This window comes from Triticum aestivum, chromosome 5A (genome assembly GCF_018294505.1).
Source record: "Triticum aestivum cultivar Chinese Spring chromosome 5A, IWGSC CS RefSeq v2.1, whole genome shotgun sequence".
Lineage (NCBI taxonomy): Eukaryota > Viridiplantae > Streptophyta > Magnoliopsida > Poales > Poaceae > Triticum > Triticum aestivum.
In genome coordinates, this window is record NC_057806.1 from 343,613,530 (window position 1) to 343,629,844 (window position 16,315).

At 40.9% G+C, this 16,315-nt stretch overlaps 1 long non-coding RNA gene across 2 annotated transcripts; it reads left to right on the top strand.

Moving 5' to 3' along the window:
- The first annotated feature begins 10,101 nt into the window (after positions 1 to 10,101).
- Positions 10,102 to 14,809, top strand: LOC123103291 (uncharacterized). 2 transcript variants are annotated; one of them, XR_006449708.1, is made up of 6 exons: positions 10,102 to 10,547; positions 11,028 to 11,143; positions 12,464 to 12,562; positions 12,799 to 12,857; positions 13,317 to 13,385; positions 14,081 to 14,809. It is a non-coding gene; the product is annotated as an uncharacterized lncRNA (long non-coding RNA). The 2 variants fall into 2 exon arrangements; XR_006449707.1 differs by having other exon boundaries at positions 12,464 to 12,550.
- The last annotated feature ends 1,506 nt before the right edge of the window (positions 14,810 to 16,315 follow it).

Here is a 16,315-nt window from a genome sequence, read left to right on the forward strand (position 1 = left end):
CCATGCCTCTCCAGCGAGCCGCCCGCGCCGCCCAGCTCCGCCCATGACCTCGCCGGCGCGCCCGCGACCTCGCTGCGCCGCCGCCTCTCCAGTTCACCGGCGTGCCTCTCTGGCCCGGATCCGGCGAGATCCGGCCGAGGGCGCCCCGGATCACTCCTTCCCCGGCTTCCCCGACCTCTCCCTCGACCTCTGCCGTCATCTCCATCGTCTCCGGCGAGATCCGCCACTCGCGTTGACTTTTCGCGAAGGTCCATTTTCTTCTAAGTCTTTTCCCAGTGTTATTTTTTGCCCTTGTTCATCGCATCATAACTCATCACCCGTTGCTCTGATTCGTGCGTGTAGCATATCAAAATGTTCGTCTCGACAAGTACATTATTTCATCTCATTGCATCATTTTCATTTGAGCTCATCTTGGTGCCCGAAATGCTGTTGGAAGAGGGCTATGTGATGATTAAGTCAGATCTGTTTCAGCAAATGGCCTTTTGTCATTTTTGCCATGATTAATGTGTGCATGCTATGATCGTGAGCTCTACATGTGTTTTGTAGAATGCCATGTTATCTTTACAGGGGTGTATGCCATGTATTTTTGTGATCTTTATGGTGACTAGCACAAGCATGCAAAGTAGCTTACTTGATGATGCTGATTTCAGGGACTTAGAATTTCACTAAGTCCTTGCCCTGTCATTATTTTTATGCCATATGTTCATGTTGTTTCCTAGTGATTCATGCCTCTTTTGAGGATGATCAGTAAGGATGTTTTGTTAATATTGTTGTTCTCTATGCATCCATGTCTTTGTTTGCAATTATGGAGCACCCTAGCTTGAGTCAATCGAGCTCTACTTTTGCTATAAAATGTTCCTGGCAGATTGTTAACATGTTTAGCGATTTTGCCGAGGAGGTTGCTATTGATCCGTGCATGCTATGTGGTTGTTCTTGCCATGTATAGCTTCTATGCCATGTCTTCTTGATGGGTGTATGCTTAGATTATCATGTCATTCTCTTAGTGAGTGCATCGAGCTCATAAACATGCCTACTCGTTAATTGTTTTGCCATGCTCCAGTTTTTCACTAAGTCTGAATCTGTTTATGTTTTTGCTATGTTCACATGCTTGCAATTATACTTTATGATCCCTTTTGGCTCATGGTCACTAAGGAACTTTTGTTATATGCTTATAGTAGGCCTTGCTTTGCCATGATATGTTCCTGTAGCATGTAGTTTTCATGCTCTAAACATTGCTTCCTGATGATAAATTCCTGTCACGTTGTTATTTCTCTAAGTCTGAAACCTGTTATCTTTTGCATTTTTTCCATGCTTGTTTGAACCTGTTAATGAGTGAATTAGCCGTAGCTCTATGTTCATCTTTTGTCAAGCATCATGAGTGGATCCCTTCCATGTATTTTGTTGCCATGTGTGAGTGCAGTAGCTTAATTATCTTGATGCATTTAGAGGGTCACTTGCTGTTTATCGCAGACTGGTGCCATATTTGTTTTGCTTGCCATTTCCAAACCGTGCATCCGATTTCGATGGTCTTTATATCGATTTCGACCGAAATCACCTCAACTTTCCAGTGGCACTCTTGGATTTCTAAGTTGAGGCCAGGTTCAATCATTCCTTTCCAAATCATGCATATGCACCGCATACCGCATCCCGCATATCATGCCATGTTCATGTGTTGGTTGTTTACTATGTTGTGTGCTTCTTTCCGGTGTTGCTTCTTCGGGTTGGTTCCGATAATGTCGCATTTGTGAGGACCCGTTTGACTACATCCGTTTGTCTTATTCATGGACTCGTTCTTCTTCCTTGCGGGATTTCAGGCAAGATGACCATACCCTCGAAATCACTTCTATCTTTGCTTGCTAGATGATCGCTCTTTTGCTATGCCTATGTTGCGATACCTATCACTTGCTTATCATGCCTCCCATATTGTTAAACCAAGCCTCTAACCCACCTTGTCCTAGCAAACCGTTGTTTGGCTATGTTACCGCTTTGCTCAGCCCCTCTTATAACATTGTTAGTTGCAGGTGAAGATTGGAGTTTGTTCCTTGTTGGAACATGGATATTTAGTTGGGATATCACAATATCTCTTATTAATTAATGCATCTATATACTTGGTAAAGGGTGGAAGACTCGGCCTTATGCCTGGTGTTTTGTTCCACTCTTGCCGCCCTAGTTTCCATCATATCGGTGTTATGTTCCTGGATTTTGCGTTCCTTACACGGTTGGATTATAATGGGAACCCCTTGACAGTTCGCCTTGAATAAAACTCCTCCAGCAAGGCCCAACATTGGTTTTACCATTTGCCACCTAGACTTTTCTTTCCCTTGGGTAGGCCTGCCCAAGGGTCATCTTTGTCGGCACATTCGGGCGGCTTTGCTGGACTTGTTTTACCATTGTAGAGGATGTCTTGTAACCGGGATGCCGAGCCTGATCGGATTGTCTTGGGAGAAGGAATATCCTTCGTTGACCATGAGAGCTTGTGATGGGCTAAGTTGGGACACCCCTGCAGGGATTTGAACTTTCGAAAGTCATGCCCGCGGTTATGGGCAGATGGGAATTTGTTAATGTCCGGTTGTAGAAAACCTGAAGTTGACCTTAATTAAAATACATCAACCGCGTGTGTAGCCGTGATGGTCTCTTCTCGGTGGAGTCCGGGAAGTGAACACGGTGTTGGAGTAATGCTTGACGTAGGTTGTTCTAGGATCACTTCTTGATCATAGATTTCTCAAACGTGCTTTGCCCTCTCTTCTCGCTCTCATTTGCGTATGTTAGCCACCATATATGCTAGTCGCTTGCTACAGCTCCACCTCATACCTTTTATCTTACCCATAAGCTTAAATAGTCTTGATCGCGAGGGTGTGAGATTGCTGAGTCCCCGTGACTCACCGATACTTTCCAAACCAGTTTGCAGGTGCCGATGTTATCATACAGGTGACGCAGATGAGCTCAAGAGGAGCTCGTTGAAGATCTTGTCCTTTGTGTTGTTTCGTTTCAGTCGATCAGTAGTGGAGCCCAATTGGGACGATCGGGGATCTGTGTAGCTTTTGCGGTAGTCTTCTTTTATTTTGGTTCCGTAGTCGGACCTTGATTGTATCTGGATGATGTAATGCTTTATTCATGTAATTGTGTGAAGTGGCGATTGTAAGCCAACTATATATCTCTTTCCCTTATGCATTACATGGGTTGTGTGAAGATTACCTCACTTGCGACATTGCTTTCAATGCGGTTATGCCTCTAAGTCGTGCTACGACACGTGGGAGATATAGCCGCATCGAGGGCGTTACAGGTAAACATCGTGTCCCCTGCCTCCTATTACCTTCGATACTCAGACGCACAGTTCAGGACCCCCTACCCGAGATCGGCCGGTTTTGACACCGACAACCGTGGCCCCGCACGCCGTAGTGCTCCTACAAACCCTACCCGCTGCACGCATCATCGATTTTCTTCAAGAGGACGAGGGAGAAGCGAATTTGTAGTGGAGGCTCCTATTGGGAAACGTAGCATGCAATTTCAAAAAAATTCCTACGCTCACGCAAGATCTATCTAGGAGATGCATAGCAATGAGAGGGGGAGAGTGTGTCCACGTACCCTTATAGACCGAAAGCAGAAGCGTTTGAAAACGCGGTTGATGTAGTCGAACTTCTTCTAGATCCGACCGATCAAGCACCGAACGTACGACTCCTCCGAGTTCTACACATTCAGCTCGATGACGTCTGCTACCTCTTGAGCACTTGTGTTGGTTTTCCCTTGAAGAGGAAAGGCTGGTGCAGCAAAGTAGCGTAAGTATTTGCTACCTCTTTTAGCACTATGTTGGTTTTCCCCGAAGAGGAAGGGATGATGCAGCAAAGTAGCGTAAGTATTTCCCTTAGTTTTTGAGAACCAAGGTATCAATCCAGTAGGAGGCTACGCGCGAGTCCCTCGCACCTGCACAAAACAAATAAATCCTTGCAACCAACACAAATAGGGGTTGTCAATCCCTATAGGGGCACTTATGAGAGTGAGATCTGATAGATATAATAAGATAATATTTTTGTATTTTTATGATAAAGATGCAAAGTAAAATAAAGGCAAAGTAAATAACTAAGTAGTAGGAGATTGATATGATAAAGATAGACCCGGGGCCATAGGTTTCACTAGTGGCTTCTCTCAAGAGCATAAGTATTCTACGGTGGGTGAACAAATTACCGTTGAGCAATTGACAGAATTGAGCATAGTTATGATAATATCTAGGTATGATCATGTATATAGGCATCCGTCCGAGACAAGTAGACCGACTCCTTCCTCCATCTACTACTATTACTCCACTCATTGACCGCTATCCAGCATGCATCTAGAGTATTAAGTTAAAAACAGAGTAACGCCTTAAGCAAGATGACATGATGTAGAGGGATAGACTCATGCAGTATGAAGAAAACCCCATCTTGTTATCCTCGATGGCAACAATACAATACGTGCCTTGCTGCCCTTACTGTCACCGGGAAAGGACACCGCAAGATTGAACCCAAAGCTAAGCACTTCTCCCATTGCAAGAAAGATCAATATAGTAGGCCAAACCAAACTGATAATTCGAAGAGACTTGCAAAGATAACCAATCATACATAAAATAATTCAGAGAAGATTCAAATATTATTCATAGATAGACTTGATCATAAACCCACAATTCATCAGTCTCAACAAACACACCGCAAAAAGAAGATTACATCGAATAGATCTCCACAAGAGAGGGGGAGAACATTGTATTGAGATCAAAAAGAGAGAAGAAGCCATATAGCTACTAACTATGGACCCGTAGGTCTGAAGTAAACTACTCACACTTCATAGGAGAGGCTATGGTGTTGATGTAGAAGCCCTCCGTGATCGATGCCCCCTCCGGCGGAACTCTGGAACAGGCCCCAAGATGGGATCTCGTGGATACAGAAAGTTACAGCACTGGAATTAGGGTTTTGGCTCCGTATCTGATCATTTGGGAGTACGTGGGTATATATAGGAGGAAGAAGTACGTCGGTGGAGCAACAGGGGGCCCACGAGGGTGGGGGCGCGCCTGGTAGGGTACAGCGCGCCCCCTACCTTGTGGCCTCCTGTTACGTGCCTTGACGTAGGGTCCAAGTCTCCTGAGTTGTGTTCGATGACAAAATCACGTTCCCGAAGGTTTCATTCCGTTTGGACTCTGTTTGATATTCCTTTTCTTTGAAACCCTAAAACAGGCAAAAAAACAGCAATTCTGGGCTGGGCCTCCGGTTAATAGGTTAGTCCCAAAAATAATATAAAAGTGGATAATAAAGCCCAACAATGTCCAAAACAGTAGATAATATAGCATGGAGCAATCAAAAATTATAGATACGTTGGAGACGTATCAAGCATCCCCAAGCTTAATTCCTGCTCGTCCTCGAGTAGGTAAATGATAAAACAGAATTTTTGATGTGGAATGCTACTTGGCATATTTTCAATGTAATTCTTCTTAATTGTGGTATGAATATTCAGATCCGAAAGATTCAAGACAAAAGTTCATATTGACATAAAAATGATAATACTTCAAGCATACTAACAAAGCAATTATGTCTTCTCAAAATAACATGGCTAAACAAAGTTATCCCTGCAAAATCATATAGTCTGGCTATGCTCTATCTTCAGCACACAAAATATTTAAATCATGCACAACCCCGATGACAAGCCAAGCAATTGTTTCATACTTTTGACATTCTCAAAACCTTTTCAATTTTCATGCAATACATGAGCGTGAGCCATGGATATAGCACTATAGGTGGAATAGAGTGGTGGTTGTGGAGAAGACAAAAAGGAAGAAGATAGTTTCACATCAACTAGGCGTATCAACGGGCTATGGAGATGCCCATCAATAGATATCAATGTGAGTGAGTAGGGATTGCCATGCAACGGATGCACTAGAGCTATAAGTATATGAAAGCTCAAAAAGAAACTAAATGGGTGTGCATCCAACTTGCTTGCTCATGAAGACCTAGGGCAATTTGAGGAAGCCCATCATTCGAATATACAAGCCAAGTTCTATAATGAAAGATTCCCACTAGTATATGAAAGTGATAACATGAGAGACTCTCTACTATGAAGATCATGATGCTACTTTGAAGCACAAGTGTGGTAAAAGGATAGTAACATTGTCCCTTCTCTCTTTTTCTCTCATTTTTTTATTTTTTTATTTGGGCATTTTCTCTTTTTTTATGGCCTCTTTTCTTTCTCTTTTTTTATTTGGGCTTCTTTGGCCTCTTTTATTTATTTTCGTCGGGAGTCTCATCCCGACTTGTGGGGGAATCATAGTCTCCATCATCCTTTCCTCACTTGGGATAATGCTCTAATAATGATGATCATCACACTTTTATTTTTCTTACAACTCAACAATTACAACTTGATGCTTAGAACAAAATATGACTCTATATGAATGCCTCCGGCGGTGTACCGGGATATGCAATGATGCATGAGTGACATGTATGAAAGAATTATGAACGGTGGCTTTGCCACAAATACTATGTCAACTACATGATCATGCTAAGCAATATGACAATGATGGAGTGTGTCATAAACGGAACGGTGGAAAGTTGCATGGCAATATATCTCGGAATGGCTACGGAAATGTCATAATAGGTAGGTATGGTGGCTGTTTAGAGGAAGGTATATGGTGGGTGTATGATACCGGTGAAAAGGTGCGCGATATTAGAGAGGCTAGCAAAGGTGGAAGGGTGAGAGTGCGTATAATCCATGGACTCAACATTAGTCGTAAAGAACTCACATACTTATTGCAAAAATCTACAAGTTATCAAAGCAAAGTATTACGCGCATGCTCCTAGGGGGATAGATTGGTAGGAAAAGACCATCGCTCGTCCCCGACCGCCACTCATAAGGAAGACAATCAATAAATAAATCATGCTCCGACTTCATCACATAACGCTTCACCATACGTGCATGCTACGAGAATCACAAGCTTCAACACAAGTATTTATCAAATTCACAACTACTCAACTAGCATGACTTTAATATCACCATCTCCATTTCTCAAAACAATTATCAAGTATCAAACTTCTCATAGTATTCAACACACTCATAAGAGAGTTTTATTATTAATCTTGCATACCAAGCATATTAGGATTTTAAGCAAATTACCATGGTATTAAGACTCTCAAAATAATCTAAGTGAAGCATGAGAGATCAATAGTTTCTATAAAACAAATCCACCACCGTGCTCTAAAAGATATAAGTGAAGCACTAGAGCAAAATTATATAACTCAAAAGATATAAGCGAAGCACATAGAGTATTCTAACAAATTCCAAATCATGTATGGCTCTCTCAAAAGGTGTGTAAAACAAGGATGATAGTGGTAAACTAACAAGGAAAGACTCAAATAATGAAAGACGCTCCGAGCAAAACACATATCATGTGGTAAATAAAAATATAGCTCCAAGTAAAGTTACCGATAGAAGTAGACGAAAGAGGGGATGCCTTCCGGGGCATCCCCAAGCTTTGTCTTTTAGGTGTCATTAGATTATCTTGGGGGTGCCATGGGCATCCCCAATCTTAGGCTCTTGCCACTCCTTGTTCCATAATTCATCAAATCTTTACCCAAAATTTGAAAACTTCACAACACAAAACTTAAAATAGAAAATCTCGTGAGCTCCGTTAGCGAAAGAAAACAAAAGACCACTTCAAGGTACTGTAATGAACTCATTATTTATTTATATGGGTGTTATACCTACTGTATTCCAACTTCTCTATGGTTTATGAACTATTTTACTAGCCATAGATTCATCAAAATAAGCAAACAACACACGAAAAACAGAATCTGTCAAAAACAGAACAGTTTGTAGTAATCTATAGCTAGCGTAAGATCTGGAACCCCAAAAATTCTAAAATAAATTGCTGGACATGAGGAATTTATCTATTAATCATCTATAAAAATAATTAAATAAATATCACATTCCAAATAAAAATGGCAGTAGTTCTCGTGAGCGCTAAAGTTTCTGTTTTTTTACAGCAAGTTCAACAAGACTTTCCCCAAGTCTTCCCAACGGTTCTACTTGGCACAAACACTAATTAAACACAAAAAACACAACCAAAACAGAGGCTAGATAAATTATTTATTAAATAACAGCAAGGAGAAATATTGGGTTGTCTTCCAACAAGCGTTTTTCTTTAAAGCCTTATAGCTAGGCATTGATAATTTTAATGATGCTCGCATGGAAGACACGAATTGAAGCACAAAGAGAGCATCATAAAACACATGACAAACACATCTAAGTCTAACATACTTCCTATGCATAGGCATATTATAGGCAAACAAATTATCAAGGCAAGCAAAAACTAGCATATGCAAGGAAGCGGAAAGAAACAATAGCAATCTCAACATAATGAGAGGTAATTTAGTAACATGAAATTTTTTACCACCATATTTTCCTCTCTCATAATAATTGCACGTGGGATCATAAGCAAATTCAACAAAATAGCTACCACATAAAATATTTTCAACACGATCCACATGCATGCAAAGTTGACACTCTTCCAAAATAGTGGGATTAATATTAACTAAAGTCATGACCTCTTCAAACCCATTTTTATCAAAAACTTCATAAGATTGAGCAATATCCAAATATGTGGGATCTAAAGTTGACCCTCTTCCAAACCCACTTTCAATATTTCAAACATTATTATCAATCTCATATTCATCATGGGGCTTCAATAAATTTTCAAGATCAAAAGAAGAATCACCCCAATCATGATCATTGCAACAAGTAGAGGACATAGCAAAAGTAGCATCCCCAAGCTTAGGGTTTTGCATATTATTAGCACAATTAACATTAAGAGAATTTATAATAACATAATTGCAATCATGCTTTTCATTCAAGGATTCATCGTGAATCACTCCATAAAGTACTTCATCACAATTTTCAGATTCACGAATTTCAAGCAAAGCTTCAGAAAGATAATCTAGTGCACAAAACTCACTAGCAATTGGTTCATCATAATTGGATCTCTTAAATAGATTAGCAAGCAGATGAGGATCCATAGATCTTAGGTTCTCTGTTTAGTAATAAATAAACAACTATTCCAACCAAACGAGCAAACGAGCCAAGTAAGACATAAAAGCAAACAAAAAGACAAATAGAAGAAGGCCGAATAAAATGGCAAGGGTGAAGTGGGGGAGAGAAAAACAAGAGGCAAATGGAAAATAATGTAATGCGGGAGATAAGGGTATATGATGGGTACTTGGTATGTTGACTTTTGCGAAGACCTCCCCGGCAACGGCGTCCGAAATCCTTCTTGCTACCTCTTTTAGCACTGCGTTGGTTTTACCCGAAGAGGAAAATATGATGTAGTAAAGTAGCGTAAGTATTTCCCTCAGTTTTTGAGAACCAAGGTATCAACCCAGTAGGAGACTACGCGTGAGTCCCTCGCACCTGCACAAAACAAATAAATCCTCGCAACCAACGCAAATAGGGGTTGTCAATCCCTATAGGGCCACTTACGAGAGTGAGATCTGATAGATATGATAAGATAATATTTTTGGTATTTTTATGATAAAGATGCAAAGTAAAATAAAGGCGAAGTAAATAGCAAAGTAAATAACTAAGTAGTAGGAGATTGATATGATAAAGATAGACCCGGAGGCCATAGGTTTCACTAGTGGCTTCTCTCGAGAGCATAAGTATTCTACGGTGGGTGAACAAATAACTGTTGAGCAATTGACAGAATTGAGCATAGTTACGAGAATATCTAGGTATGATCATGTATATAGGCATTACGTCCGAGACAAGTAAACCGACTCCTGCCTGCATCTACTACTATTACTCCACTCATCGACCGCTATCCAGCATGCATCTAAAGTATTTAAAACTATAGAGAGTATTTAAAACTATAAAGAGGCTAGCCAACTCACCTCCACAAGGCTCCCCCGATTGGAGCTTTGTCGGCCGTCAGATCGCGGTGAAAATCCCACCTCGACTCTACTCATCCATTAGATATTCACTTCCTGTTTCACCTGGTTATTTCTTTCACGCATGTATGACCAGTGGGCCGCTTCGTTGGTGGGGTCGCTATATGTTGGCTGGGTTCGTCCGCATGAAGGTCTGATTGGTCGTGCCTCCTGGAAAGCCCATTGGCCCCAATCCGCACGCACGCCCGCACCCCTCCCTCCTCCCTCGCTCGTCTCAGCCGCCACCCCACGAACCCTAGCCGCCACCCCCACGAACCCTTAGCCGCTCCCTTCCTTCATCCGTCCTCCTCCCTCTCCCTGGTACGAGCCCCTCCCTGGCCGCCGCGAGCTCCTCCTCCTCCGTTCTCACATGCTCCAACCCGAGCACGCTGGCGGAGACACGCACCGCGAGGCCCCGGAGCAGTTCAGCCAGTACAGAGCCCCTCCGTACAAGAGGAAACCCGTGGCCAATCCAGCCAACAATGACGACGCGTAGGAGAGCTCGACCTTGATGAGGAAAGCAGCGGAGTTGGTGCAGCGGCGAAGGTCAGGGTCGGCCGTGGAGGGAGGCTTGATGGCCGAAGCAGCAGGAGCAAGAAGGTTGAGGTGGTTCAGGTTTGCCTCTATCTCCTCCCCCCTCTCTTTCTCTTTCCCCAATTTGTCTCATGGATGAGGCCATTGGTGCACGCGAGTAGTGGGTCGAGCACGAAACGTAGCAGGGAGCTGGAGGTGGTTCATGGTTTGCTTTTAGCTCCTCTCTTTCTCTCTCTGGACGTGGGTCTTTTTGTTCATATACTGAACCATGAAATTGTATGTTCATGTTCTTTATATTTATGTAGATATTTAACTGCATTAGTGAATGTTCTGGGGCTGATACAGCAGCTAAGCTTTGGTGAGTCCTCATGTTCTATGTGGATCACATAGAAAATAGAAATCCTAATTTCTGAAATAGATTGAATCATGCACACATTAGTTGGATCAACTGTGTGAGATTGCAGAGGACTCAACAAAGGCTTTGCACTTTTATTCTATAAATTCAGTATCAGGTTAGTGCCTCTGTTTAGTGATTATATAGTGTGCCTTTTGAACTTGCAGAAACTGAATGCATATAAGAATCGAGGACCTTCACAGTGGATTCATGATGATGGTCATCTACCGAGGCATCAAGATGAGCACATCATCTTGGACAAGCAGATGCTAATTTCTTCTCGGTATGCTTCTTCGGTTGTCCCTCCTATCAACTCTCTCAACTCCCAAAGCATTAACCCCCTCCTGATTGTTCATATATTTTATTTTTGTTTTGTTTTTACCAATGCACTTTTCTTGGCATGCTTTGGTGTGTTCCTTCCTACGGCGAGCTCGACCATTTGCTCCGTAGTGAGTTTTTTAACTCAACAGGAGCAAATAATTTGAGAAGATGGTAATCATGTGGAAAGTGGTGTTGTGATGTTATTTATTGGCCTAAGAAATCACATTATACGGGTTATTGGCCTAATAGGCTCTCTTTGACTGTAAATTCAATAAGCATGTCCAAAGGATGGTTTTGTTTTATTAGTTTCATGAAAACGGTGGGAGTTTAAATAGCATTGATGCTTGGCAGAGTGAGATTAACAAAACACTGAATTGAAGATCAGTTTTCCTCTTTTTCAGAAATGTCTAATGTAAACCAATTTTCTGGGTGCTTTCCATTGGGTGTGTACAAAATATTTTTATTCCCAGTTTCGGGTTTTTATGTGTATAGCAGGTTCAGAACAAATTTCACAAAAACATAAACTTTGTCACGTTTCTCATTGTCATCCATCCAAGATGACCTTCTCCTGTTCCTTGTACCTAAGCTCTCCCCCCTCTTTGTCAATTGGAGAGGCTTGTTTTGTTCTTCCAGAGAAATACAGCTGCTTGTCTCTATTTACTCTTTTGTTATAAAAAACAACACTTATGTCTACTTAGTCCTCAATACTCTGATCATGACTCTGCTCTTACTTTATCCTCGGTTTTACTTTCCCAGTTTTATGTGTGGGGGGTCTACACTCTCCCACGAGATCAGTGTGGATGCAATGGATATTGACTGTGGCAGTTCGGATAATAATTGGGTGGTTACATGCTTGTCGAAATTTAGTTCTGTACAAGACAAATATTGCTATGATGCAATGATCAGTGAGGAGTAGGATAGTTATAGAATTCTTCCTCAGTTTTCATTGAGCAAAGATTGGATGTGTCTGTTGCCGTAATTACCTCTCTAGATTTTTCTTATACTGAGAAATATTAGAATTTATATTCACTATTGTACACGGTCATTAATCTGTGCGAAGTTTTATCTCTTTCGTACAACCAAAGCTCATGTGCAATTCATCCTTGTTAAATTGCAAATTCCCATTGAATCCATCCTGGGTCGTTCTATCTTCTTTTCCATAAGTGTTTTATGCTGGTGACAACTTTATGGCTCAGTATAATTGCAAAGTAGTTTATGGTTCAATGTTTTTGTATTACATATGCAAATTTATCTTTTTTTGGTTGTTTGTTGCTTCTTGCAGCATCCCGAGTACATATGTGAGGCTATGGGAGTACTTTTTCATGTGATGATGGGAGGAATGAATTGTACCATGTGAACACAATCGCTGGTAGTTTCGAAGGTTTCTTCCCAGAGTGTCATATTAATTATTTGGTCCTGCACGCCCTAATTAGGATTGGTATTTCAGTTTTTTGTTCACCATTTAGATATACATTTTTTGCTTGGCCTGCTGTATTTTCTTGAAGTAAACACTTTATTAGCTCTTTTACAGTTAAAAATGCATGCTTGCAATATATAGCTGCTAATTTGATGCTCCAATCTTTAATTTGCTAATATGATATTCAACTTTACTTTCAGGGATAAGCTGGTCAATGCAGGAAAATCTGAAAGAAAGCGACTAAAATCAACATTTGAAGGTACGTCCTGTATTATGTTACTACAGAAATTGACATTGTGGTCTGTTATTGGGAATCATGAGTTTCCTGATAATGAGACCCATTAGTAAGAATTTGTTTAGACAGAAGTTCCTATATAGATGTGATGTACTGGTGTTTTGATCCATTGTCTCACCCATACTTCACCTATCTGGATTATTTAGCTCGAGCAATTTGCAGAATCTTATACTTCAATAAGTACAACAATGTTAATTTTTGGAGTAGTAGAGTAGTCATATATAGGTATATAAAGTTAGTCATGATCGCACCTATATGTTGTGTGGGTTCGGCATATCCTAATTACTGAAGCATAAAATCAGTGCCATGAAAGATTAATTTGAGAAGATTTAATCTAGCATTTCTTTCATATGAACTTAAGGGGAAGGCGTTTATTTCACAGGCTAAGGTTTCTGTTGGTTACTTCTTCTTTTTGCCCTTCAGTTCATCGAAAAATGAAGAGGATCGTGCCTTTCTGTTGGAATTGCTTTTCTGGTTTAAGCAATCATTCAGGTTATTGAAACACTCTCATGCCTCTTTTCTTCGGTCATTACTAATGATGAGTGTCGTGTGTCTAATACGGTTTCATGAGAGTAATTAAGTAGTGAGAGCTTTCAGATTAGGGATTACGAATATGTAGATGTGCCTTATATATAGACGCCTAACAATTAAGTAGTGGAGCAGTCATGGACCTGTTATAGAGACCTTGGTGAAAAACTTGTCACTGCAATTTAGTCAAATGGGTGTTGAGATTGAAGTTTCTACTTTCGTTGACTTTCTGATAAATTACAAAAACATCGACAAGGTAAAGTTATGCTTCCTTGCTGTCCGATGTATCATGTTTTTCATGGTAAAGGAATGGCAATTTATATGTGTGTAGGTTATGTGGGAGCCTTTTATAGTCCTCATGTTTTCAGTTAAATATACTTCGAAAATGTTTTGATCATGCACTGGATGTATCTCCCAGTACTGTGGTGTCGCTAAATTCAAGCAAGCAGCTTAATGTTAACATATCAGAGCCCTTCATTGAGCTACATGATCTTAACAAATCAGTTTTCCTGTATTGAACTGATTTTCCACTTGCATTGTGTCTTAGAGAAGGAAGTTTTGTATGGCAGTCAGACTCTCTTCTCCGATTCAGATTCATAGTTAAATACCCCAACTACTTTTTTTCAGCCCTTGACATTTTCTCCTACTTGCTAATGCAGGATGGAAAACTGCCTGTTACATGTAGTCTTCAGAACCTGTGCTGAAATGACGCTTCTTTGGTTGGAAAGTGTCCAATTTTGCAAAACTTTTGGCTGTCTCGAATAGTTTTCAAGTTGTTTCAGTGACATCAGTTCTGCTAAGAGGTTTTAAATGTGAACCTAAATACCTGTTACCATCAGTGACCAAACTTGTGGTGTGCAATATTCACCTAACTTAAAACAGCTTGCGCCCTGTCTTTTAATTTACCATCCATCCGTCAAGCGAGCTCAAGCATAAATTCTGAACATTCAGACAATCAACCAAGATGCAGGTGCATTAGAGCATGGATAAGGCAAAGCTCCCAAAGAGTAATTGATATTTCCTCCACTGCTGATGACGAAAACAACTGAAAAAGGCCAGAAGTATCAACCTATACTTGCCTACATTTACCAACTCTTCTCCCTGTACAAAAATAAATAAATAAATAAATAAATAGATGTACACAGGGGCGTTTAAGTTGACATACATGCCTGCCCATGAACAAGTCTATTGATACGTGTTTTTTTTCAAAGCATGAGTGTTAGTGGGTCTTTTTTTTGAGAGAGTGTTAGTGGGTCTCTGCGCTATTTGCATGCATGATTTCAAATGGGTCTGTGCTATCAAATTAAAATGTGTATATACATCTTATTGTAGACAACAATTCATTATGTTTTTTATTAAAGGAAATTAAACCATGGATATTTGTTTCATTACGCACATGGATTTAGCGTGATTTGGCATGCGCAACGGGTCCATGATAACCATATTTTCAGCTAAAACAATGCTTCCTCTGTACATGTTATACTTTTTTTTCAAACTCGGATTTCGCAGCGTAATAACCATATTTCTAATATATCATGATTTAAAAAATGAGCTTTCTACTACCAATATCGAATAGGTTCTTGCAAAATAAAACTATTTTCATCGACAACATGGCTTTAGCGGGTCTCTGCGCCATTTGGCGTAACGGGTCAACTAGTTAAGTTAAAAACAGAGTAACGCCTTAAGCAAGATGACATGATGTAGAGGGATAGACTCATGCAATATGAAGAAAACCCCATCTTGTTATCCTCGATGGCAACAATACAATACGTGCCTTGCTGCCCTGACTGTCACCGGGAAAGGACACCGCAAGATTGAACCCAAGCACTTCTCCCATTGCAAGATTGAACCCAACATGCATCTAGAGTATTAAGTTAAAAACAGAGTAACACCTTAAGCAAGATGACATGATGTAGAGGGATAAACTCATGCAATATGATGAAAACCCCATCTTGTTATCCTCGATGGCAACAATACAATATGTGCCTTGCTGCCCCTACTGTCACTGGGAAAGGACACCGCAAGATTGAATCCAAAGCTAAGCACTTCTCCCATTGCAAGAAAGATCAATCTAGAAGGCCAAACCGAACTGATAATTCGAAGAGATTTGCAAAGATAACCAATCATACATAAAAGAATTCAGAGAAGATTCAAATATTGTTCATAGATAGACTTGATCATAAACCCACAATTCATCGGTCTCAACAAACACACCGCAGAAAGAAGATTACATCGAATAGTTCTCCACAAGAGAGGGGGAGAACATTGTATTGAGATCCAAGAAGAGAGAAGAAGCCATCTAGCTAATAACTATGGACCCGTAGGTCTGATGTAAACTACTCACACTTCATCGGAGGGGCTATGGTGTTGATGTATAAGCCCTCCGTGATCGATGCCCCTCCGGCGGAGCTCCGGAACAGGCTCCAAGATGGGATCTTGTGGATACAGAAAGTTACGGCGGTGGAATTAGGGTTTTGGCTCCGTATCTGATTGTTTGGGGGTACGTGGGTATATATAGGAGGAAGAAGTACGTCGATGGAGCAACAGGGGGCCCACGAGGGTGGGGGCGCGCCTGGTAGGGTAGGGCGTGCCCCCCTACCTCGTGGCCTCCTGTTACGTGCCTTGACGTAGGGTCCAAGTCTCCTGAGTTGTATTCGATGAGAAAATCACGTTCCCGAAAGTTTCATTCCGTTTGGACTCCGTTTGATATTCCTTTTCTTCAAAACCCTAAAACAGGCAAAAAACAGCAATTCTGGGCTGGGCCTCCGGTTAATAGGTTAGTCCCAAAAATAATATAAAAGTGGATAATAAAGCCCAATAATGTCCAAAACAATAGATAATATAGCATGGAGCAATCAAAAATTATAGATACGTTGGAGACGTATCAGTATTTC